The 22,128-nt window shown below is 63.2% G+C and overlaps 7 pseudogenes; 6 read left to right on the forward strand and 1 right to left on the reverse strand.

Moving 5' to 3' along the window:
* The first annotated feature begins 402 nt into the window (after positions 1-402).
* On the forward strand, positions 403-2,597 carry LOC134729627 (putative uncharacterized protein FLJ44672; annotated as a pseudogene).
* Positions 2,598-2,705: 108 nt separating this feature from the next.
* LOC134728752 (uncharacterized) lies at positions 2,706-4,240 on the forward strand (annotated as a pseudogene).
* A 1,845-nt stretch (positions 4,241-6,085) lies between these two features.
* On the forward strand, positions 6,086-6,903 carry LOC134728753 (putative uncharacterized protein FLJ44672; annotated as a pseudogene).
* Positions 6,904-7,223: 320 nt separating this feature from the next.
* On the forward strand, positions 7,224-11,148 carry LOC134729641 (putative uncharacterized protein FLJ44672; annotated as a pseudogene).
* Positions 11,149-11,244: 96 nt separating this feature from the next.
* LOC129394892 (putative uncharacterized protein FLJ44672) lies at positions 11,245-12,578 on the forward strand (annotated as a pseudogene).
* A 2,258-nt stretch (positions 12,579-14,836) lies between these two features.
* LOC129395343 (putative uncharacterized protein FLJ44672) lies at positions 14,837-15,683 on the forward strand (annotated as a pseudogene).
* Positions 15,684-18,695: 3,012 nt separating this feature from the next.
* Positions 18,696-20,567, reverse strand: LOC117975679 (protein capicua homolog; annotated as a pseudogene).
* Between the last annotated feature and the right edge of the window lie 1,561 nt (positions 20,568-22,128).

Raw genomic sequence — 22,128 nt, forward strand, 5'->3', positions numbered from 1 at the left:
CACCGGCCCCTCCCAGGCGGAGAGAGGTCAGCGTGAGCCCCTTGCCTCACACTAGCCCCTCCCACGCTGAGAGAGGTCAGCGTGAGCCCTTGCCTCACACCGGCCCCTCCCACGCTGAGAGAGGTCAGCGTGAGCCCCTTGCCTCACACCGGCCCCTCCCACGCTGAGAGAGGTCGGTGTGAGCCCTTGCTTCACACCGGCCCCTCCCACGCTGAGAGAGGTCAGCGTGAGCCTCTTGCCTCACACCGGCCCCTCCCATGCTGAGAGAGCTCAGTGTGAGCCCTTGCCTCACACCGGCCTCTCCCACGCTGAGAGAGGTCAGCGTGAGCCCCTTGCCTCACACCGGCCCCTCCCACGCTGAGAGAGCTCAGTGTGAGCCCTTGCCTCACACCGGCCCCTCCCATGCTGAGAGAGTTCAGTGTGAGCTCTTGCCTCACACAGGCCCCTACCACGCTGAGGTCAGACTGACGCCCTTGCCTCACACCAGCCCCTACCACGCTGACAGAGGTCAGCGTGAGCCCCTTGCCTCACACCGGCCCCTCCCACGCAGAGAGAGGTCAGTGTGAGCCCTTGCTTTACACCGGCCCCTCCCACGCCGAGAGAGGTCAGCGTGAGCCTCTTGCCACACACCGGCCCCTCCCACGCTGAGAGAGCTCAGTGTGAGCCGTTGCCTCACACCGGCCCCTCCCACACAGAGAGAGTTCAGTGTGAGCTCTTGCCTCACACCGGCCCCTCCCACGCTTAGGTCAGCGTGAGCCCCTTGCCTCACACCGGACACTCCCACGCTGACAGAGGTCAGCGGGAGCCCCTAGCCTCACACCGGCCCTTCCCACGCTGAGAGGGGTCAGCATGAGACCTTGCCTCATCCCGGCCCCTCCCAGGCTGACAGAGGTCAGCGGGAGCCCCTAGGTTCACACCGAACCCTCCCAGGCTGACAGAGGTCAGTGGGATCCCCTAGCCTCACACCGGCCCCTCCCACGCTGACAGAGGTCAGAGGGAGCCCCTAGCCTCACACCGGCCCCTCCCAGGCTGACAGAGGTCAGCCTGAGCCCATAGACTCACACCGGCCCCTCCAAGGCTGACAGAGGTCAGCCTGAGCCCCTAGCCTCACACCGGCCCCTCCCAGGCTGACAGAGTTCACTGGGAGCCCCTAGCCTCACACCGGCCCCTCCCAGGCTGACAGAGGTCAGCGGGAGTCCCTAGCCTCACACCGGCCCCTCCCAGGCTGACAGAGGTCAGCGGGAGCCCCTAGCCTCACACCGGCCCCTCCCAGCCTGACAGAGGTCAGCGGGAGCCCCTAGCCTCACACCGGCCCCTCCCACCCTGACAGAGGTCAGCCTGAGCCTCTTGCCTCACACCAGCCCCTCCCAGGCTGACAGAGGTCAGCCTGAGCCCCTTTCCTCACACCGGCCCCTCCCACGCTGAGAGGGGTCAGCGTGAGCCCTTGCCTCACACCGGCCCCTCCCACACTGAGAGAGGTCAGCCTGAGCCCCTGACTCACTCCGGCCCCTCCCACACTGAGAGAGGTCTGCCTGAGCCCCTTGCCTCACACCAGCCCCTCCCACGCTGAGAGAGGTCAGCGTGAGCCCCTGCCTCAACAGGCCACCGTGAAGGAGGAGCAGGGTCGCACGGGGGCTGCTGGGAGGCAGGCAGGGAATTGGGCCTGGGATGTCGTGGTGGGGCGACAGCTGGGCCTGGAGCACCCCTGGGAGGCAACAGCGGGGGCTTCAGGCTCTTCTCCAGCCGCAGCTGGGACTGTTCAGGCTACTGGAGGCGGGATGTGGGCCTGAGCGCTTGGTTGCAGAAACTTCGGGGTCTACAAACGCCGGCGGGAGCTGAGCCAAAAGAGCTTGTTTGCTGGGAGGCAGGAGCTGGGCCGGGAGATGCAGCCAGGAGGAACAGCTGGGCATGCAGAGGCCGCCATGCAGGAAGCAGAGGCCGGGCGTCCTCAAGTCGGCCTCTCCAGACCCACTTGCAGCCTCCCAGCGTGCTCTCCGGGCCCAGCTCTTCCTCCCGGCTGCGTCTCCAGGCCCGACTCTGGCCTCCCAACAATGTCTTTGGACCTAGCTCCTGCCCAGCTCCCAGCGGCCCTGGTAGGCACACAACTTCCCGAAGCCAAGCTCCCCAGGCTCAGCTCCGGCCTCACGGTGGCCTCTCCAGGCTCAGCTCCTGCCCTCTGATGGCATCTGCAGGCCCCAAACGGCCTCCGGTCAGTGGGCTCCTCTAGGCCCAGCCTGTGCCTCCCGGCGGCCTCTGCAGGCCCAAGTCATCCTCAAGTCAGCTTGGAATTGGGACTGGAAGAGCAGCAAGTCGGCCTCCCCGGGCCCATCTCCGTCCTCTCGGCGGCCTCTCCAGGTGCAAAACTTCCTCGAGTCAGCCTCTCCAGGTCCAGCTCCTCCTGCCTCCCAGTGGCCTCTTTCAGCCCAGCCCAGCTCATGGCTCTCGGCGGCCTTCCCAGGCCCCGCTTTTGACTTTTGGCGGCCTCTTCAGGCCCAGAACTTGACCTCCAGTGGGCCTTTGCAGGCCCGGCCTCCTGCCTCTCGAAGGCCTGCACGGGCCCGGCCTCGGCCTCACAGCAGACTCTCCATGCCCAGCTAGCTCTCGCCTCACTGCGGCCTCCCGAGTCCAAAGCTCCTGCCTCACGGCCTCGTCGGCAGGCCCAGCTCCCGCCTGCCAGTGGCCTCTTCAGGCCCATGGGGCTCATTCCTCACAACAACCTTTCCAGGCCCAGTTTTTCCCTTCCGGCGGCCTCTCCGGGCCCAGAGCCTCCTCAACTCGGCCTCTCCAGACCCACTTGCAGCCTCCCGGCGTCCTCTCCCGGCCCAGCTCTTCCTCCCGGCTGCATCTCCAGGCCCGACTCTGGCCTCCCAACAACGTCTTTGGACTCAGCTCCTGCCCAGCTCCTAGCGGCCCTGGTAGGCGCACAACTTCCCGAAGCCAAGCTCCCCAGGCCCAGCTCAGGCCTCACGGTGGCCTCTCCAGGCTCAGCTCCTGCCCTCCGATGGCATCTGCAGGCCCCAAATGGTCTCCGGTCGGTGGGCTCCTCTAGGCCCAGCTTGGGCCTCCCGGCGGCCTCTGCAGGCCCAAGTCGTCCTCAAGTTGGCCTGCAATTGGGCCTGGAAGAGCAGCAAGTCGGCCTCCCCGGGCCCAGCTCCGTCCTCTCGGCGGCCTCTCCAGGTGCAAAACTTCCTCGAGTCAGCCTCTCCAGGCCCAGCTCCTCCTGCCTCCCAGTGGCCTCTTTCAGCCCAGCCCAGCTCATGGCTCTCGGCAGCCTTCCAAGGCCCCGCTTTTGACTTTTGGCGGCCTCTTCAGGCCCAGAACTTGACCTGCAGTGGGCCTTTGCAGGCCCGGCCTCCTGCCTCTCGAAGGCCTGCACGGGCCCGGCCTCGGCCTCGGCCTCACAGCGGACTCTCCATGCCCAGCTAGCTCTCGCCTCACTGCGGCCTCCCGAGTCCAAAGCTCCTGCCTTTCGGCCACTTTGGCAGGTCCAGCTCCCGCCTGCCAGTGGCCTCTTGAGGCCCATGGGGCTCATTCCTCACAACGGCCTTCCCAGGCCCAGTTTTTCCCTTCCGGCGGCCTCTCCGGGCCCAGAACCTCCTCAAGTCGGCCTCTCCAGACCCACTTGCACCCTCCGGGCGTCCTCTCCGGGCCCAGCTCTTCCTCCCGGCTGCGTCTCCAGGCCCGACTCCTGCCTCTCAACAACCTCTTTGGACTCAGTGCCTACCAATCTCCTGGCGGCCTTGGTCGGCCCACAGCTTCCTCAAGCCAAGCTCCCCAGGCCCAGCTCAGGCCTCACGGTGGCCTCTCCAGGATGAGCTCCTGCCCTCCGATGGCATCTGCAGACCCCAAATGGTCTCTGGTCGGTGGGCTCCTCCACGCCAAGCTTGGGCCTCCCGGCGACCTCTGCAGGCCCAAGTTGTCCTGAAGTCGGCCTCTCCCGGCCCTGCCTCCCAGCAAGTAAGCAAGCTCTTTTGGCTCAACTCCTGCCCAGCTCCCAACCGCCTTTGTAGGCCCTGAACTTTCTCCAGCCAAGTTCTTCGGGCCTAATTCCTGCCGCCCCTGTACAGGACCAGCACTGGTTGGAGAACAGCCTCTGCAGGACCTGCTCCTGCCCCCACGGCTGCCTCCCGGGGCGAAGTCCCGGCCTGCCTCCCAGCAGCCCGCGTGCGGCCCAGCTCCTCCCTCACGGTGGCCTGTTGATGCCCAACTCATGCCTCTGGCACCCTGCCCAGAGGCATGAGCCCCTGCCTCACACTGGCTCCTCCCATGCTGAGAGAGGTCAGTGTGAGCCCTTGCCTCACACCGGCCCCTCCCAGGCGGAGAGAGGTCAGCGTGAGCCCCTTGCCTCACACTAGCCCCTCCCACGCTGAGAGAGGTCAGCGTGAGCCCTTGCCTCACACCGGCCCCTCCCACGCTGAGAGAGGTCAGCGTGAGCCCCTTGCCTCACACCGGCCCCTCCCACGCTGAGAGAGGTCGGTGTGAGCCCTTGCTTCACACCGGCCCCTCCCACGCCGAGAGAGGTCAGCGTGAGCCTCTTGCCTCACACCGGCCCCTCCCACGCTGAGAGAGCTCAGTGTGAGCCCTTGCCTCACACCGGCCCCTCCCACGCTGAGAGAGCTCAGCGTGAGCCCCTTGCCTCACACCGGCCCCTCCCACGCTGAGAGAGCTCAGTGTGAGCCCTTGCCTCACACCGGCCCCTCCCACGCTGAGAGAGTTCAGTGTGAGCTCTTGCCTCACACAGGCCCCTACCACGCTGAGGTCAGACTGACGCCCTTGCCTCACACCAGCCCCTACCACGCTGAGAGAGGTCAGCGTGAGCCCCTTGCCTCACACCGGCCCCTCCCACGCTGAGAGAGGTCAGTGTGAGCCCTTGCTTCACACCGGCCCCTCCCACGCCGAGAGAGGTCAGCGTGAGCCTCTTGCCTCACACCGGCCCCTCCCACGCTGAGAGAGCTCAGTGTGAGCCGTTGCCTCACACCGGCCCCTCCCACACAGAGAGAGTTCAGTGTGAGCTCTTGCCTCACACCGGCCCCTCCCACGCTTAGGTCAGCGTGAGCCCCTTGCCTCACACCGGACCCTCCCACGCTGACAGAGGTCAGCGGGAGCCCCTAGCCTCACACCGGCCCTTCCCACGCTGAGAGGGGTCAGCATGAAACCTTGCCTCACACCGACCCCTCCCAGGCTGACAGAGGTCAGTGGGATCCCCTAGCCTCACACCGGCCCCTCCCACACTGACAGAGGTCAGCGGGAGCCCCTAGCCTCACACCGGCCCCTCCCAGGCTGACAGAGGTCAGCGGGAGCCCCTAGCCTCACACCGGCCCCTCCCAGGCTGACAGAGGTCAGCCTGAGCACATAGACTCACACCGGCCCCTCCCAGGCTGACAGAGTTCACTGGGAGCCCCTAGCCTCACACCGGCCCCTCCCAGGCTGACAGAGGTCAGCGGGAGTCCCTAGCCTCACACCGGCCCCTCCCAGGATGACAGAGGTCAGCGGGAGCCCCTAGCCTCACACCGGCCCCTCCCACCCTGACAGAGGTCAGCCTGAGCCTCTTGCCTCACACCAGCCCCTCCCAGGCTGACTGAGGTCAGCCTGAGCCCCTTTCCTCACACCGGCCCCTCCCACGCTGAGAGGGGTCATCGTGAGCCCTTGCCTCACACCGGCCCCTCCCACACTGAGAGAGGTCAGCCTGAGCCCCTGACTCACTCCGGCCCCTCCCACACTGAGAGAGGTCTGCCTGAGCCCCTTGCCTCACACCAGCCCCTCCCACGCTGAGAGAGGTCAGCGTGAGCCCCTGCCTCAACAGGTCACCGTGAAGGAGGAGCAGGGTCGCACGCGGGCTGCTGGGAGGCAGGCAGGGAATTGGGCCTGGGATGTCGTGGTGAGGCGACAGCTGGGCCTGGAGCACCCCTGGGAGGCAACAGCGGGGGCTTCAGGCTCTTCTCCAGCCGCAGCTGGGACTGTTCAGGCTACTGGAGGCGGGATGTGGGCCTGAGCGCTTGGTTGCAGAAACTTCTGGGTCTACAAACGCCGGCGGGAGCTGAGCCAAAAGAGCTTGTTTGCTGGGAGGCAGGAGCTGGGCCGGGAGATGCAGGCAGGAGGAACAGCTGGGCATGCAGAGGCCGCCATGCAGGAGGCAGAGGCCGGGCGTCCTCAAGTCGGCCTCTCCAGACCCACTTGCAGCCTCCCAGCGTGCTCTCCGGGCCCAGCTCTTCCTCCCGGCTGCGTCTCCAGGCCCGACTCTGGCCTCCCAACAATGTCTTTGGACCTAGCTCCTGCCCAGCTCCCAGCGGCCCTGGTAGGCACACAACTTCCCGAAGCCAAGCTCCCCAGGCTCAGCTCCGGCCTCACGGTGGCCTCTCCAGGATCAGCTCCTGCCCTCTGATGGCATCTGCAGGCCCCAAACGGCCTCCGGTCAGTGGGCTCCTCTAGGCCCAGCCTGTGCCTCCCGGCGGCCTCTGCAGGCCCAAGTCATCCTCAAGTCAGCTTGGAATTGGGACTGGAAGAGCAGCAAGTCGGCCTCCCCGGGCCCATCTCCGTCCTCTCGGCGGCCTCTCCAGGTGCAAAACTTCCTCGAGTCAGCCTCTCCAGGTCCAGCTCCTCCTGCCTCCCAGTGGCCTCTTTCAGCCCAGCCCAGCTCATGGCTCTCGGCGGCCTTCCCAGGCCCCGCTTTTGACTTTTGGCGGCCTCTTCAGGCCCAGAACTTGACCTCCAGTGGGCCTTTGCAGGCCCGGCCTCCTGCCTCTCGAAGGCCTGCACGGGCCCGGCCTCGGCCTCACAGCAGACTCTCCATGCCCAGCTAGCTCTCGCCTCACTGCGGCCTCCCGAGTCCAAAGCTCCTGCCTCACGGCCGCGTCGGCAGGCCCAGCTCCCGCCTGCCAGTGGCCTCTTCAGGCCCATGGGGCTCATTCCTCACAACAACCTTTCCAGGCCCAGTTTTTCCCTTCCGGCGGCCTCTCTGGGCCCAGAGCCTCCTCAACTCGGCCTCTCCAGACCCACTTGCAGCCTCCCGGCGTCCTCTCCCGGCCCAGCTCTTCCTCCCGGCTGCATCTCCAGGCCCGACTCTGGCCTCCCAACAACGTCTTTGGACTCAGCTCCTGCCCAGCTCCTAGCGGCCCTGGTAGGCGCACAACTTCCCGAAGCCAAGCTCCCCAGGCCCAGCTCAGGCCTCACGGTGGCCTCTCCAGGCTCAGCTCCTGCCCTCCGATGGCATCTGCAGGCCCCAAATGGTCTCCGGTCGGTGGGCTCCTCTAGGCCCAGCTTGGGCCTCCCGGCGGCCTCTGCAGGCCCAAGTCGTCCTCAAGTTGGCCTGCAATTGGGCCTGGAAGAGCAGCAAGTCGGCCTCCCCGGGCCCAGCTCCGTCCTCTCGGCGGCCTCTCCAGGTGCAAAACTTCCTCGAGTCAGCCTCTCCAGGCCCAGCTCCTCCTGCCTCCCAGTGGCCTCTTTCAGCCCAGCCCAGCTCATGGCTCTCGGCAGCCTTCCAAGGCCCCGCTTTTGACTTTTGGCGGCCTCTTCAGGCCCAGAACTTGACCTGCAGTGGGCCTTTGCAGGCCCGGCCTCCTGCCTCTCGAAGGCCTGCACGGGCCCGGCCTCGGCCTCGGCCTCACAGCGGACTCTCCATGCCCAGCTAGCTCTCGCCTCACTGCGGCCTCCCGAGTCCAAAGCTCCTGCCTTTCGGCCACTTTGGCAGGTCCAGCTCCCGCCTGCCAGTGGCCTCTTGAGGCCCATGGGGCTCATTCCTCACAACGGCCTTCCCAGGCCCAGTTTTTCCCTTCCGGCGGCCTCTCCGGGCCCAGAACCTCCTCAAGTCGGCCTCTCCAGACCCACTTGCACCCTCCGGGCGTCCTCTCCGGGCCCAGCTCTTCCTCCCGGCTGCGTCTCCAGGCCCGACTCCTGCCTCTCAACAACCTCTTTGGACTCAGTGCCTACCAATCTCCTGGCGGCCTTGGTCGGCCCACAGCTTCCTCAAGCCAAGCTCCCCAGGCCCAGCTCAGGCCTCACGGTGGCCTCTCCAGGATGAGCTCCTGCCCTCCGATGGCATCTGCAGACCCCAAATGGTCTCTGGTCGGTGGGCTCCTCCACGCCAAGCTTGGGCCTCCCGGCGACCTCTGCAGGCCCAAGTTGTCCTGAAGTCGGCCTCTCCCGGCCCTGCCTCCCAGCAAGTAAGCAAGCTCTTTTGGCTCAACTCCTGCCCAGCTCCCAACCGCCTTTGTAGGCCCCGAACTTTCTCCAGCCAAGTTCTTCGGGCCTAATTCCTGCCGCCCCTGTACAGGACCAGCACTGGTTGGAGAACAGCCTCTGCAGGCCCTGCTCCTGCCCCCACGGCTGCCTCCCGGGGCGAAGTCCCTGCCTGCCTCCCAGCAGCCCGCGTGCGGCCCAGCTCCTCCCTCACGGTGGCCTGTTGATGCCCAACTCATGCCTCTGGCACCCTGCCCAGAGGCATGAGCCCCTGCCTCACACTGGCTCCTCCCATGCTGAGAGAGGTCAGTGTGAGCCCTTGCCTCACACCGGCCCCTCCCAGGCGGAGAGAGGTCAGCGTGAGCCCCTTGCCTCACACTAGCCCCTCCCACGCTGAGAGAGGTCAGCGTGAGCCCTTGCCTCACACCGGCCCCTCCCACGCTGAGAGAGGTCAGCGTGAGCCCCTTGCCTCACACCGGCCCCTCCCACGCTGAGAGAGGTCGGTGTGAGCCCTTGCTTCACACCGGCCCCTCCCACGCCGAGAGAGGTCAGCGTGAGCCTCTTGCCTCACACCGGCCCCTCCCACGCTGAGAGAGCTCAGTGTGAGCCCTTGCCTCACACCGGCCCCTCCCACGCTGAGAGAGGTCAGCGTGAGCCCCTTGCCTCACACCGGCCCCTCCCACGCTGAGAGAGCTCAGTGTGAGCCCTTGCCTCACACCGGCCCCTCCCACGCTGAGAGAGTTCAGTGTGAGCTCTTGCCTCACACAGGCCCCTACCACGCTGAGGTCAGACTGACGCCCTTGCCTCACACCAGCCCCTACCACGCTGACAGAGGTCAGCGTGAGCCCCTTGCCTCACACCGGCCCCTCCCACGCAGAGAGAGGTCAGTGTGAGCCCTTGCTTCACACCGGCCCCTCCCACGCCGAGAGAGGTCAGCGTGAGCCTCTTGCCTCACACCGGCCCCTCCCACGCTGAGAGAGCTCAGTGTGAGCCGTTGCCTCACACCGGCCCCTCCCACACAGAGAGAGTTCAGTGTGAGCTCTTGCCTCACACCGGCCCCTCCCACGCTTAGGTCAGCGTGAGCCCCTTGCCTCACACCGGACCCTCCCACGCTGACAGAGGTCAGCGGGAGCCCCTAGCCTCACACCGGCCCTTCCCACGCTGAGAGGGGTCAGCATGAGACCTTGCCTCATCCCGGCCCCTCCCAGGCTGACAGAGGTCAGCGGGAGCCCCTAGGTTCACACCGACCCCTCCCAGGCTGACAGAGGTCAGTGGGATCCCCTAGGCTCACACCGGCCCCTCCCACACTGACAGAGTTCAGCGGGAGCCCCTAGCCTCACACCGGCCCCTCCCAGGCTGACAGAGGTCAGCCTGAGCCCATAGACTCACACCGGCCCCTCCAAGGCTGACAGAGGTCAGCCTGAGCCCCTAGCCTCACACCGGCCCCTCCCAGGCTGACAGAGTTCACTGCGAGCCCCTAGCCTCACACCGGCCCCTCCCAGGCTGACAGAGGTCAGCGGGAGTCCCTAGCCTCACACCGGCCCCTCCCAGGATGACAGAAGTCAGCGGGAGCCCCTTGCCTCACACCGGCCCCTCCCAGGCTGACAGAGGTCAGCGGGAGCCCCTAGCCTCACACCGGCCCCTCCCAGCCTGACAGAGGTCAGCGGGAGCCCCTAGCCTCACACCGGCCCCTCCCACCCTGACAGAGGTCAGCCTGAGCCTCTTGCCTCACACCAGCCCCTCCCAGGCTGACAGAGGTCAGCCTGAGCCCCTTTCCTCACACCGGCCCCTCCCACGCTGAGAGGGGTCAGCGTGAGCCCTTGCCTCACACCGGCCCCTCCCACACTGAGAGAGGTCAGCCTGAGCCCCTGACTCACTCCGGCCCCTCCCACACTGAGAGAGGTCTGCCTGAGCCCCTTGCCTCACACCAGCCCCTCCCACGCTGAGAGAGGTCAGCGTGAGCCCCTGCCTCAACAGGCCACCGTGAAGGAGGAGCAGGGTCGCACGCGGGCTGCTGGGAGGCAGGCAGGGAATTGGGCCTGGGATGTCGTGGTGGGGCGACAGCTGGGCCTGGAGCACCCCTGGGAGGCAACAGCGGGGGCTTCAGGCTCTTCTCCAGCCGCAGCTGGGACTGTTCAGGCTACTGGAGGTGGGATGTGGGCCTGAGCGCTTGGTTGCAGAAACTTCGGGGTCTACAAACGCCGGCGGGAGCTGAGCCAAAAGAGCTTGTTTGCTGGGAGGCAGGAGCTGGGCCGGGAGATGCAGCCAGGAGGAACAGCTGGGCATGCAGAGGCCGCCATGCAGGAGGCAGAGGCCGGGCGTCCTCAAGTCGGCCTCTCCAGACCCACTTGCAGCCTCCCAGCGTGCTCTCCGGGCCCAGCTCTTCCTCCCGGCTGCGTCTCCAGGCCCGACTCTGGCCTCCCAACAATGTCTTTGGACCTAGCTCCTGCCCAGCTCCCAGCGGCCCTGGTAGGCACACAACTTCCCGAAGCCAAGCTCCCCAGGCTCAGCTCCGGCCTCACGGTGGCCTCTCCAGGCTCAGCTCCTGCCCTCTGATGGCATCTGCAGGCCCCAAACGGCCTCCGGTCAGTGGGCTCCTCTAGGCCCAGCCTGTGCCTCCCGGCGGCCTCTGCAGGCCCAAGTCATCCTCAAGTCAGCTTGGAATTGGGACTGGAAGAGCAGCAAGTCGGCCTCCCCGGGCCCATCTCCGTCCTCTCGGCGGCCTCTCCAGGTGCAAAACTTCCTCGAGTCAGCCTCTCCAGGTCCAGCTCCTCCTGCCTCCCAGTGGCCTCTTTCAGCCCAGCCCAGCTCATGGCTCTCGGCGGCCTTCCCAGGCCCCGCTTTTGACTTTTGGCGGCCTCTTCAGGCCCAGAACTTGACCTCCAGTGGGCCTTTGCAGGCCCGGCCTCCTGCCTCTCGAAGGCCTGCACGGGCCCGGCCTCGGCCTCACAGCAGACTCTCCATGCCCAGCTAGCTCTCGCCTCACTGCGGCCTCCCGAGTCCAAAGCTCCTGCCTCACGGCCACGTCGGCAGGCCCAGCTCCCGCCTGCCAGTGGCCTCTTCAGGCCCATGGGGCTCGTTCCTCACAACAACCTTTCCAGGCCCAGTTTTTCCCTTCCGGCGGCCTCTCCGGGCCCAGAGCCTCCTCAACTCGGCCTCTCCAGACCCACTTGCAGCCTCCCGGCGTCCTCTCCCGGCCCAGCTCTTCCTCCCGGCTGCATCTCCAGGCCCGACTCTGGCCTCCCAACAACGTCTTTGGACTCAGCTCCTGCCCAGCTCCTAGCGGCCCTGGTAGGCGCACAACTTCCCGAAGCCAAGCTCCCCAGGCCCAGCTCAGGCCTCACGGTGGCCTCTCCAGGCTCAGCTCCTGCCCTCCGATGGCATCTGCAGGCCCCAAATGGTCTCCGGTCGGTGGGCTCCTCTAGGCCCAGCTTGGGCCTCCCGGCGGCCTCTGCAGGCCCAAGTCGTCCTCAAGTTGGCCTGCAATTGGGCCTGGAAGAGCAGCAAGTCGGCCTCCCCGGGCCCAGCTCCGTCCTCTCGGCGGCCTCTCCAGGTGCAAAACTTCCTCGAGTCAGCCTCTCCAGGCCCAGCTCCTCCTGCCTCCCAGTGGCCTCTTTCAGCCCAGCCCAGCTCATGGCTCTCGGCAGCCTTCCAAGGCCCCGCTTTTGACTTTTGGCGGCCTCTTCAGGCCCAGAACTTGACCTGCAGTGGGCCTTTGCAGGCCCGGCCTCCTGCCTCTCGAAGGCCTGCACGGGCCCGGCCTCGGCCTCGGCCTCACAGCGGACTCTCCATGCCCAGCTAGCTCTCGCCTCACTGCGGCCTCCCGAGTCCAAAGCTCCTGCCTTTCGGCCACTTTGGCAGGTCCAGCTCCCGCCTGCCAGTGGCCTCTTGAGGCCCATGGGGCTCATTCCTCACAACGGCCTTCCCAGGCCCAGTTTTTCCCTTCCGGCGGCCTCTCCGGGCCCAGAACCTCCTCAAGTCGGCCTCTCCAGACCCACTTGCACCCTCCGGGCGTCCTCTCCGGGCCCAGCTCTTCCTCCCGGCTGCGTCTCCAGGCCCGACTCCTGCCTCTCAACAACCTCTTTGGACTCAGTGCCTACCAATCTCCTGGCAGCCTTGGTCGGCCCACAGCTTCCTCAAGCCAAGCTCCCCAGGCCCAGCTCAGGCCTCACGGTGGCCTCTCCAGGATGAGCTCCTGCCCTCCGATGGCATCTGCAGACCCCAAATGGTCTCTGGTCGGTGGGCTCCTCCACGCCAAGCTTGGGCCTCCCGGTGACCTCTGCAGGCCCAAGTTGTCCTGAAGTCGGCCTCTCCCGGCCCTGCCTCCCAGCAAGTAAGCAAGCTCTTTTGGCTCAACTCCTGCCCAGCTCCCAACCGCCTTTGTAGGCCCCGAACTTTCTCCAGCCAAGTTCTTCGGGCCTAATTCCTGCCGCCCCTGTACAGGACCAGCACTGGTTGGAGAACAGCCTCTGCAGGCCCTGCTCCTGCCCCCACGGCTGCCTCCCGGGGCGAAGTCCCTGCCTGCCTCCCAGCAGCCCGCGTGCGGCCCAGCTCCTCCCTCACGGTGGCCTGTTGATGCCCAACTCATGCCTCTGGCACCCTGCCCAGAGGCATGAGCCCCTGCCTCACACTGGCTCCTCCCATGCTGAGAGAGGTCAGTGTGAGCCCTTGCCTCACACCGGCCCCTCCCAGGCGGAGAGAGGTCAGCGTGAGCCCCTTGCCTCACACTAGCCCCTCCCACGCTGAGAGAGGTCAGCCTGAGCCCTTGCCTCACACCGGCCCCTCCCACGCTGAGAGAGGTCAGTGTGAGCCCCTTGCCTCACACCGGCCCCTCCCACGCTGAGAGAGGTCGGTGTGAGCCCTTGCTTCACACCGGCCCCTCCCACGCCGAGAGAGGTCAGCGTGAGCCTCTTGCCTCACACCGGCCCCTCCCACGCTGAGAGAGCTCAGTGTGAGCCCTTGCCTCACACCGGCCCCTCCCACGCTGAGAGAGGTCAGCGTGAGCCCCTTGCCTCACACCGGCCCCTCCCACGCTGAGGGAGGTCGGTGTGAGCCCTTGCTTCACATCGGCCCCTCCCACGCCGAGAGAGGTCAGCGTGAGCCTCTTGCCTCACACCGGCCCCTCCCACGCTGAGAGAGCTCAGTGTGAGCCCTTGCCTCACACCGGCCCCTCCCACGCTGAGAGAGTTCAGTGTGAGCTCTTGCCTCACACAGGCCCCTACCACGCTGAGGTCAGACTGAGGCCCTTGCCTCACACCGGCCCCTACCACGCTGACAGAAGTCAGCGTGAGCCCCTTGCCGCACACCGGCCCCTCCCACGCAGAGAGAGTTCAGTGTGACCTCTTGCCTCACACCGGCCCCTCCCACGCTGACAGAGGTCAGCGGGAGCCCCTAGCCTCCCACCGGCCCATCCCACGCTGAGAGAGGTCTGCATGAGACCTTGCCTCACACCGGCCCCTCCCAGGCTGACAGAGGTCAGCGGGAGCCCCTAGGTTCACACCGACCCCTCCCAAGCTGACAGAGGTCAGTGGGATCCCCTAGCCTCACACCGGCCCCTCCCAGGCTGACAGAGTTCACTGGGAGCCCCTAGCCTCACACCGGCCCCTCCCAGGATGACAGAGGTCAGCGGGAGCCCCTTGCCTCACACCGGCCCCTCCCAGGCTGACAGAGGTCAGCGGGAGCCCCTAGCCTCACACCGGCCCCTCGCAGGCTGACAGAGGCCAGCCTGAGCCCCTAGCCTCACACCGGCCCCTCCTAGGCTGACAGAGGTCAGCCTGAGCCCATAGACTCACACCGGCCCCTCCCATGCTGACAGAGGTCAGCCTGAGCCCCTTGCCTCACACCGGCCCCTCCCTTGCTGACAGAGGTCAGCCTGAGTCTCTTGTCTCACACCGGCCCCTCCCTCGCTGACAGAGGTCAGCCTGAGCCCCTTGCCTCACACTGGCCCCTCCCACGCTGACAGAGGTCAGCCTGAGCCCCTTGATGCACAGCGGCCCCTCCCAGGCTGACAGAGGTCAGCGGGAACCCCTAGCCTCACACTGGCCCCTCCCTTGCTGACAGAGGTCAGCCTGAGCCCCTAGACTCTCACCGTTCCCTCCCAGGCTGACAAAGGTCTGCGGGAGCCCCTAGCCTCACACCGGCCCCTCCCAGGATGACAGAGGTCAGCGGGAGCCCCTAGCCTCACACCGGTCCGTCCCAGGCTGACAGAGGTCAGCGGGAGCCCTTAGCCTCACACCGGCCCCTCCCAGGCTGACAGAGGTCAGCGTGAGCCCCTGACTCACACCGGCGCCTCCCACACTGAGAGGGGTCAGCGTGAGTGCTTGACTCACACCGGCCCCTCCCACGCTGAGAGAGGTCAGCGTGAGCCCCTGCCTCAACAGGCCACCGTGAGGGAGGAGCAGGGTTGCACGCAGGCTGCTGGGAGGCAGGCAGAGACTTGGGCCTGGGATGTCGTGGTGGGGTGACAGCTGGGCCTGGAGCACCCCTGGGAGGCAACAGCGGGGGCTTCAGGCTCTTCTCCAGCCGCAGCTGGGACTGTTCAGGCTACTGGAGGCGGGATGTGGGCCTGAGTGCTTGGTTGCAGAAACTTCGGTGTCTTCAACGCCGGCGGGAGCTGAGCCAAAAGAGCTTGTTTGCTGGGAGGCAGGAGCTGGGCCGGGAGATGCAGCCAGGAGGAACAGCTGGGCATGCAGAGGCCGCCATGCAGGAGGCAGAGGCCGGGCGTCCTCAAGTCGGCCTCTCCAGACCCACTTGCAGCCTCCCAGCGTGCTCTCCGGGCCCAGCTCTTCCTCCCGGCTGCGTCTCCAAGCCCGACTCTGGCCTCCCAACAACGTCTTTGGACCCAGCTCCTGCCCAGCTCCCAACGGCCCTGGTTGGCACACAACTTCCCGAAGCCAAGCTCCCCAGGCCCAGCTCAGGCCTCACGGTGGCCTCTCCAGGCTCAGCTCCTGCCCTTTGATGGCATCTGCAGGCCCCAAATGGCCTCCGGACAGTGGGCTCCTGTAGGCCCAGCCTGTGCCTCACAGCGGCCTCTGCTGGCCCAAATCGTTCCGAAGTTGGCCTCTCCAGGCCCAGCTTGGGCCTCCCGGCGGCCTCTGCAGGCCCAAATCCTCCTGAAGTTGGCCTCTCGAGGCCCAGCTCCAGCTTCCCGGCGGCTTCTGCAGGCCCAAGTCTTCCTCAAGTTGGCCTGGAATTGGGCCTGGAAGAGCAGCAAGTCGGCCTCCCCGGGCCCAGCTCCGTCCTCTCGGCGGCCTCTCCAGGTGCAAAACTTCCTCGAGTCAGCCTCTCCAGGCCCAGCTCCTCCTGCCTCCCAGTGGCCTCTTTCAGCCCAGCCCAGCTCATGGGTCTCGGCGGCCTTCCCAGGCCACGCTTTTGACTTTTGGCGGCCTCTTCAGGCCCAGAACTTGACCTGCAGTGGGCCTTTGCAGGCCCGGCCTCCTGCCTCTCGAAGGCCTGCACGGGCCCGGCCTCGGCCTCGGCCTCACAGCAGACTCTCCATACCCAGCTAGCTCTCACCTCACTGTGGCCTCCAGAGTGCAAAGCTCCTGCCTCTCAGCCGCTTCGGCAGGCCCAGCTCCCGCCTTCCAGTGGCCTCTTCAGGCCCATGGGGCTCATTCCTCACAACAACCTTTCCAGGCCCAGTTTTTCCCTTCCGGCGCCCTCTCCGGTCCCCGAACCTCCTCAAGTTGGCCTCTCCAGACCCACTTGCAGCCTCCCGGCGTCCTCTCCCGGCCCAGCTCTTCCTCCCGGCTGCGTCTCCAGGCCCGACTCTGGCCTCCCAACAACGTCTTTGGACTCAGCTCCTGCCCAGCTCCCAGCAGCCCTGGTAGGCACACATCTTCCAGAAGCCAAGCTCGCCAGGCCCAGCTCAGGCCTCACGGTGGCCTCTCCAGGCTCAGCTCCTGCCCTCCGATGGCATCTGCAGGCCCCAAATGGTCTCCGGTCGGTGGGCTCCTCTAGGCCCAGCTTGGGCCTCCCGGCGGCCTCTGCAGGCCCAAGTCGTCCTCAAGTTGGCCTGCAATTGGGCCTGGAAGAGCAGCAAGTCGGCCTCCCCGGGCCCAGCTCCGTCCTCTCGGCGGCCTCTCCAGGTGCAAAACTTCCTCGTTTCAGCTTCTCCAGGCCCAGCTCCTCCTGCCTCCCAGTGGCCTCTTTCAGCCCAGCCCAGCTCATGGCTCTCGGCGGCCTTCCCAGGCCCCGCTTTTGACTTTTGGCGGCCTCTTCAGGCCCAGAACTTGACCTCCAGTGGGCCTTCGCAGGCCCGACCTCCTGCCTCTCGAAGGCCTGCACGGGCCCGGCCTCAGCCTCGGCCTCACAGCGGACTCTCCACGCCCAGCTTGCTCTCGCCTCACTGCGGCCTCCCGAGTCCAAAGCTCCTGCCTTTCGGCCACTTTGGCAGGTCCAGCTCCCGCCTGCCAGTGGCCTCTTTAGGCCCAGCTCATTCCTCACAACGGCCTTCCCAGGCCCCGTTTTTCTCTTCCGGCAGCCTCTTGGCCTCTAATTTGTTCATCTTTTGTGTGTAAATCCCAAAATATTAAATTTTGGAATATTTCCACCATTATATAAATATGTTGTTCGGTAATTTATTTGGAGTGAGTTTCTTCACCATGCCCGAATTTTTTATTTTATTTTCCTTGTTATTTGGTGTTAAACAGGTTTAATGACGGTCATGGCAACTTTTTGGCACAATGAAAAATATTGCCCATCATCAACGTGTTCTGTTCTGGGGAAGGGGGCAAAGGCAGGGTGAATCACTTTCTTAAAAAGTATAGCCCAAGTTGGGAGTTCAGAGGGAATGGGGAGAAAACCCTCCCGCTGCCTGTATCTAAGTGCAGGAGCACCCACCCCCATACTTACCTGAGTTCAGCCCCTCTGGGGAAAGAAGGGGTGCATGAACTCCCCCTAGTCCACAGGCGCCTCCCTGTGGCCCAAGGCCCTCTTCACACTCCATCTGGTAGCCCCAGCAGGAGCTATTTTCCGAAAAGTGAAAAGCTCTGAAGGTCCCACAATTCATGGTATGTACAGGGGCTCGGAGGAGGGAAACTGCCCAGCTTTCCCCCGGCACAGCTGCAGGGGTAGGGGGTATAGATAAGAGGAGCAGGCCTTGGTCAGGTGTGGTGGCTCACGCCTGTAATCCCAGCACTTTGGGAGGTGGAAGCAGGCGGATCACGATGTCAAGAGATCGAAATCAGCCTGGCCAAGATGATGAAGCCCCGTCTGTACTGAAAATACAAAAATTAGCCGTACGTGGTAGCGTGCACCTGTAATCCTAGCTACCCAGAAGGCTGAGGCAGGAGAATGGCGTGAACCCGGCGGGAAGAGGTTACAGTGAGCCAAGATCGCACCACTGCACTCCAGCCTGGGCGACAGAGGAAGACTCGGTCTCAAAAAAAAAAAAAAAAAAAAAAAAAAAAAAAAAGAGGCAGGCCTTATTCCATCCCAAACTGAAAGGATTAAATGGCTTTACCTGGGAGAAGATAACCATCCTGCCCTCGATTGCTACCCCCACATACTGTCCATGTTCTCAGGGGGTACTGTGAGTCCTGGGATCTTCTTTGGGGTCGCCCACCTGCCTGTGGTAGTTATGGAGACCCCCAGGTGTTGAGGCAGGGCTGGGGTGTCCCCTTCCAACCAGGCTGTCAAGGCCCCAACTCTGGGGCAGAGGCAGTGGCAGGGCAGCCAGGGTTGCGCCAGAGCCTGAGCAGGGTGAGGTGGGGTCAGGCAGGGCTGGGAGTCAGGGCAGGGGCAGCAGCAGTGGACTCGCTATGCACACATCTTCTTCTCCAAGGTTTGTGTGCAGAACATCCTGCCCATGCTGCCCCAGCAGCTTCAGTTGGCACCTGCCCCAGTCCAGCCTCTGGGAACCATGCAGCGGCTCCCAGCGGCTCTGCACCCACCACCAGCATTTGTTTCACCTGCAGTTGAAGATCCGTGACGTGCCCAGAAGATCATGCAGTCATCAGTCCCACGGAGCAGCCCGCGAGGCTGAGGCTCCTCCCACTGGACCGCCCCCCAACTGGCACCACTGCTGCCCCTGCCCCTACTCTCAGCCTCACGTGACTCTTGGGCAGAGGAAGTGGTGGGGCAGCCAGGGCAGTGTCAAGAGTCTGAGCCAGGTGAGGTCCAGTCAGGACCCCCACAGGGCTGGGAGTCAGGGCAGGGGCAGAACAAACCTTGGAGGGGAAGATGTGTGCATAGTGGGCCTGGAGGGCGGCTGTGGCCTAGTGGACAGGAAGAAGCAGTGGGCCTGGAAGAGCTGCATGATCAGGGCCGGCACTGGTCCAGGGCTCGTGCAGTGAAGAGGACAGCGCCTTCTCCATCTCCGGTTCCCTGAGCCTGTCCTCGGCTTCTCCACCTGTACAGGCAAAGGGGAAGCTGTCCCCATCACACATGGCACACTTGGGGGTGTTGGGCTTTGGGCTGCAGCTGGAGCATTTTCTCATCTTGCATCTGGGCGTGGTGGGGTCCTCCAGTGTGGGATCCATGTCCGTGGGGTTCCCTCTGCCCCGACCCCGAAAGCCCAGTCAGTTTCTCTTTAGGCTCTGCCCCCTGGGTGGCTCAGCCCAGCTCCTGCCTAGGAAAGCCTTAGTGTTGGGAGGGACCCTGATGACTGAGGAGCCTGGTAGCTCCAGGTCGGCCACACTTTCAGGTCTCTTGCACCAGAAGGTGGCAGGATCCATTGGGAGGAAACAGATTGCCTTGGAAGGCGTCCCTGGGCCCCCTCCCCAGGGGTAGGGGCCGTAGGGGGCCCGCTCTGCTGCCTTGACCAGACTCTTGGGCTTTGAAGGCTCCTGGGCCCAGTAAGAAGGAGGCGGGTGCCAAGGTTGAGAAGGAAGCATCCGAGTACGTGTAGGAGGAGGACAGGGTGGGACCATAGACTTTGCCAAAAGCTACAGGTGGATCGGGGGACCCTGGGGGCTCAGGATCCAGCAAGGGGCGGCAGGAGTAAAGGAGGAAGGAATGACAGGTGCAAATACCTTCCCACCAAAGCCCTTGTTGCCCTCTGGCTCCTCCCCAGAGTTGTCCCCACTTTCAGTCGGTCACCCACTCCTTGAACTTGAGATCAGTGTCAGTGGTGCTAAAGCCATCATCAGCAATGACATCATCACCCCCTCCTCCTCATGGATGACCGTGTGCTCCTCGTCACTCACTATGTCCTCACTGGCCATGTGCTGGGAATGAGCAGCTCAGGTGGGTAGCAGCAGGGCTGCCCACTGGTCACCTCCCTCACCAGGGGCTGCAAAGTGGCCTGGAGCTCCATACTGAGTAGAAGGCTTTGGGCCAGAGTATGATGCAGTGCCAGACACCACCTGTGTCAGTTCCTGTAGTGCCTGACGGTCTATTTCCCTGCTGTCCAGGCTGTGTACCCCGCTGTGGGAGAAGGCTTGGGCCAGGCTGAGCCAGGTTCTCTGACTGTGTGCAGCCGTTCTGCCCCACAGAAGCTGCTCCTTGGTATCCGAGCTCTGGAGTGTTTGGGCTGCAACTGACAGGAGTTCAGAGGACACCCCAGGGGCAGTGGCAGTGCCTGTCTCTGATATGCTCCGCTCCCACGAGCCCTTGTTACACTCCTGCTAGCCCCTGGCTTGTGGGCTTGGCCTCTGAGCTGGACTTCTTTCGGTCCTTGTTGCAAGTGGGCCACCTTCACCTGGAAGGCCAGGTCATGGTATTTCTGCATCTCATTGGGCCCCAGGGTGTACCACCGCTCGCTCAGCATCTGGCTGATGGTCCGGTTATACTGGTTGGGGTGACCCTGGTGCGCCCTGCCAGGGCCTGGTGCCGCTTGCTGAAGATCATGACCGGCACTCATGGGCCACCGGATGTGGTCCTTGTCCCATTTGTTGGGGCTGCGTCCATCCTTCTCAGAAGATGAGTCCTGTTCCTTGCGCAGGGCACTGAGGGACTGGGCCTGACATCATCTGAGTGGTAGAGGCAACTGGGTGTCAGGAGACATGATGGAGAGGAAAGCATCATCATGGTCATTCTCTGTGTCACTGTCCAGCAGGGACTCCCCTGAGGGGCCCAGGGCTCCTCCTCTGTGGTGGGAGGTGAGCTTTTACCAGGTTCCACCACCCCCAAAGTGTGTGGGGTTGCGGGCCCTGGGCTTTCAGGGCAGGTGGCTCCAGGGGGCTGCCCAGGGTCAACACTCCCTGTCCCACCTGGTGGACGCTCATGAGCAACAGCTGCCAACTTGGCAGGTTGTTTTCTCTGGTTGGAGGCCACTGAGTGACTGGCAGGTTGCTGGGCCTCGTGTGGCTGCAGGGAGGGGTCAGGAAGGGGATGGAGTACCAGGGGAACACGGCCACAGAGTGACCTTCCACATTCCTCCACACGAACATGCTGACGCCACGGGAGGCCTCACTGAACGCAGGCCTGGGGGCCGAGTTATAATTGGGCATACTCTGGATAGATTTTTTTTAAAAGACTTAGAAGCAGGTTCCATGTTTTTACTTTAGGTAACCTTACCTAACAAGAATCCATCAAACCTCTGATTCTTTTTCTCTTGTTCTGTCTTTATGGAAGATGCTAAACACCAGTCATCGTGTTCTGCAGATCATTTTTTTTGATCATCTTTAAGTCTTCTTCCTTCGCCTTTTTCATAGTTTTATTTTTCCTTGCCTACATTTGTAGTGCTTATGAATACTCTCCAGAATCGAAATGAACTTCAGAGTCTAACCAACTTGATATTTCACACTTTTAGCTTCTTCTCCGATGAAGACAGCAACTTAAAGGTGGAGGGGATTAACCCAGGGTTATTTTGTTGAAAGAGCTGAAAACCCCAGGCCAGTTTGAGGAGATTGGATCTAACCTCTGGACTAAATGTTTGAGCCACTCTGCTTTCTTTACTCATATGGTCTTTCTTCAAATACATGTGGCAAAAATACAGTCTGGACTGGAAGTGTTTGAGCTGGGGGAAAGTGCTCAAAATTCATGTATCAACTTAAAGGACCGCACGCACCAAATTCAAGGCATTTGAAGCACTGGTTTTGCATTGGTGGGTAGTGTGTGGGTCTAGAACGGGAAACTGAATGGGACCTCTCAAATGTTGGAAAGGTCGGGGAGAGGCAGAGTGTTTTTCTCTAGCAAGTGGCTTTATTTTCTGGAAGGATGCCTGATGATGCTGGTGAGTCTTCCTGGAAGGGTCTAGGACTGTTAGAAAACAATCTCTAGGACATAGAAAAGCCAAAATGTATTCCTTTTCCTTACAGCCTAAGGTGTTGAAAAGTTTGGAAAGTTGAAAAATACACACATGCAGGTACTTGCTCTTTCTAGAGATCAGCCGATGTCAGGGGAAGGGAGAGGAATGATGACGACTGGCAATGACTGGAGGGAGATGGGATTAGAGCGCTTCAAAAACCTCTCTTTCTTACTACTTTGTTACTTGATGACCAAGTAACTCAGAGTAAGTAGTCCTGGTACTAAGGTATTCAAGGATCCCAAATGGCTTTGCTAAAAGGCATTCGGTGTGTTAGTAAAGGGCTAATACTTTTGCGATAATATGGGTATTTGTCTTGCATCAGTGGGTCCTATGTCCTCAAGGCACTGTGAACACTTCACCTTCACAGCATTGCTCCAGTAGATATCCTGACCACAGAGGGACAAAATAATTAACAAAATATGAGGGTGTTGAGTGTGTTTTCCTAGATCTAAAATACTGCAAGCCAAAACAGAAAGTCTTACAGTTGCCAAAAGTGAACTCAGTTTAAGAAACACATTCCCTGTAGTGGTTCACACCTGTAATCTCTGCACTTTGGGAGGCCGTGGCAGGTGGATCACTTAAAGCCAGGCATTCGAGACCAGCCGGGCCAACATGGCAAAATCCTGTCTACTAAAAATGCAAAAAATTAGCTGGGCATGGTGGCAGGCACCTGTAATCCCAGCTATTTGGGAGGCTGAGGCAAGAGAATTGCTTGAACCTGGGAGGTGGAGGTTGCAGTGAGCTGAAATCACGCCACTGCA

Source organism: Pan paniscus, chromosome 1 (assembly GCF_029289425.2).
Source record: "Pan paniscus chromosome 1, NHGRI_mPanPan1-v2.0_pri, whole genome shotgun sequence".
In the NCBI taxonomy this organism is placed as follows: Eukaryota; Metazoa; Chordata; class Mammalia; order Primates; family Hominidae; genus Pan; species Pan paniscus.